Source organism: Octopus bimaculoides, chromosome 1, assembly GCF_001194135.2.
Source record: "Octopus bimaculoides isolate UCB-OBI-ISO-001 chromosome 1, ASM119413v2, whole genome shotgun sequence".
NCBI lineage: Eukaryota > Metazoa > Mollusca > Cephalopoda > Octopoda > Octopodidae > Octopus > Octopus bimaculoides.
The window spans coordinates 49,446,594-49,449,490 of record NC_068981.1 but is presented as its reverse complement, the minus strand read 5'-3'; the positions used below and the strand labels follow the sequence as shown (position 1 = coordinate 49,449,490).

Here is a 2,897-nt window from a genome sequence, read left to right as displayed (position 1 = left end):
TATATATATAAATCGTTTTTCTGTGTTTTACGTCAGTGATTATCTAACCTGTTTAATTAAGAAGCTCTCTCGTATTATAGAAGGAAAGATATCTGCAAAACTATGAAATAGAAGGCACTAGATTGAAGAGACGTTATTTGCTATAAAAATACATAGTAATGAATACATCATACTTTCTTCTATGCAACTCTCATGCGCTCGATATGTGATTGCATCATTCAATTATGTGCAAAAATTCGCAAAATATTCATAACTTTTAATGTTATATGTATATAATACACGAGGTCAGACGAAGCCGGTTTATCAATGACGCATTATTGTTCATGTATGAACACATGTTTACATTCGTTTGTACCTGGAAGATAATCTATTGAACATTTTCCAAAAACGATATAGGAAATAAACAATTTCAGACAGGTAGAAGCTGGAAACTAACCAAAGAGCATGAAGTTTCTTCAAAAATCCACAAAGTATAATTTTGAGTTCATATCTACACATTTCATAATATATTGAATTCTCACATAGACAAATGCCGCATGTTCTGGAATAGGCCTTGTTGAATTGTGCGAATAGTTGAATAGTGTTGGTGTCTGTAGATAATGAAAATTAACGATGACGAAATTAATTCCGGCTCACCTAAGCTTGAAATAAACACAGAGTATTTTATGGTTACATACAAAAACGGCTCTGATCTTCTGTTTGTATATATATATATATATATATATATATATATATTAGAAAAAAATAATAAGGTACTCAGATATATGTATATATATATAAGCACACTGCAGAAATCGTTAACTACAATAAGTTATATATATACGTATTTTCTGGTGACCTTCTTAATGTAGACATCAAAATTCCAGTGTATCACCCACGTGAGACAAGCACAATTGAAAAAAAAAAATACACATCTCACACGTACACGTACATACGTACATGAGCACATGCATACATGCGCGTATATCTGTATGTGTCTGTGTCTGTGTATGCGTGTGTGTTCCCGCTATTGATGTTCTGACGGAGAGGTCAAAACTCCAGAATATCACAAGTCTGATACGACGAAAAATTCACTTAAAAATACACATTTCACACACACGCTTACATACGTACATAAATACATGCATATTTGTGTGCGTGTGGTGGGGGGTATGTATATGTATGAGCCCGCTAATCATTTTCATATCGAATTCCTAAACACTCTAACTCACACTAGTTTCATACATACACAAACTCAAGACAGAAATACTCCCTATATACTGTCCATTATTTCTCAGACTTCTCTTCACAATAGTAACCAACGTCTTTCTAAATATTTTCTCCATACTTCGCTATCATAACTTTTCGATACTTAACAGGTTCTCCGACGTAATCTCTTCATGTTTGCATAACTTTCATTCCACTTACACTGGCTAAGCAAGTATGTATTTTCTATCGTAATTATGATTCAGTACAAACTTATCACCTCTTCATTCCTTTGCTGTTTGTTTGTTTGTTTATTTGTTTCTTTCTTTCTGTCTTTCTGTATGTATGTATGTGTATATATATATATGTGTAAATATATACGTTTGTATATATATATATATATATATATATATATATATGTCAAGCCTAATCGTGTTTATCTTCATCATTATCATCATATCAGGTCAACTGGATTTCACTTATGGCCACACAATGACGACACTTTATTTCGTGTAGCTTGTAATATATAAAGATATCGAAGTTCAAGTACAAATTATTTGGAAACTACAACCTGTTTTCTATACTTACCATTTCTAGCACACCTTTTCACGGTATACATACATTAATACAAACTTATATTCATAGACACAATCTCAAACACACACACACACGCACACACACACACACACACACACACACATACACATACACACACACACATGCATACATACATATATATATGAGATTGTGTGTTTGAATGCATATTTGTATTAATGTATACCGTCAAAATCTCTGCTAGAAAACAGGTTTTAATGTTCAAATGATTTCTACTTCACCTTCGATATCTATATAGAGTACCAGGTACACGGAATAAAGTGTGGCTATAGCGTGGCTATGAAAGAAATCCAGTTGGGCTGATATATGGTAATGATTCAGATAAACACGTTTAGGCTTGACATATATAAATAAACCTATATATTTACATATACAGATACACACACTCACATGTATATATATGCGTTCCAATGGGAGATAAACGCATGCCGAAACAGTTGTTATATGTTGAACTTGCAGAGGGGAAACGCTATCGCGTAAACATATAAAAAGTTTTAAGGACAGCATAAGGACTATTATGAAGTCAGTTGGAATGAATCTAGAAGACATAGAATCCCTTGCTTAGGATCGAATTGGATGGAGAACAAAAGTGTGGAGTGGAGTGAAAGCATTCGAAGAAGCCGGGATAACGCATGTAAAACGGGAATGAGATATAAGGAAGAATGTAACGATCGAGAACGTGAATGACAATGAACTTTTTGTGGGCACAATCTGTGACAGACTATGCCTCTCTTTTACTGGGATCAAATCTCAGCTATGAACTCATGGAAAACGAACCTCCACCAATAATTTTGCCTATATATATGCAAGACATAGACTCACAAAGACCAGAACATATCGGATGTGCAATCTGTGTGGGTGTTCTTTCAGAACATTCTCTGGTTAACAAAGCCACATCAGATACCAAACTGAGGTGGTCAAACTGTGCATAAGGAGTAGACATCCACCATATAAGAAAATGGAGAGGATATAAAATCGACAAACATAAGGCAGTAATATTCCAGTATTTCTATTCATTAAATGATAACAAACATTTGTTTTGTGGTACAAGTAAACGAATGAAATCAGCCAATAAAAATGTAAAGATATATATATAT

General features: G+C 33.5%; 1 protein-coding gene across 2 annotated transcripts in view; it reads right to left on the bottom strand.

The window, feature by feature from the left end:
• Positions 1-2,897, bottom strand: part of LOC106881850 (uncharacterized) — a 517,233-nt gene that overhangs the window by 165,290 nt on the left and 349,046 nt on the right. The window lies entirely within an intron of this gene.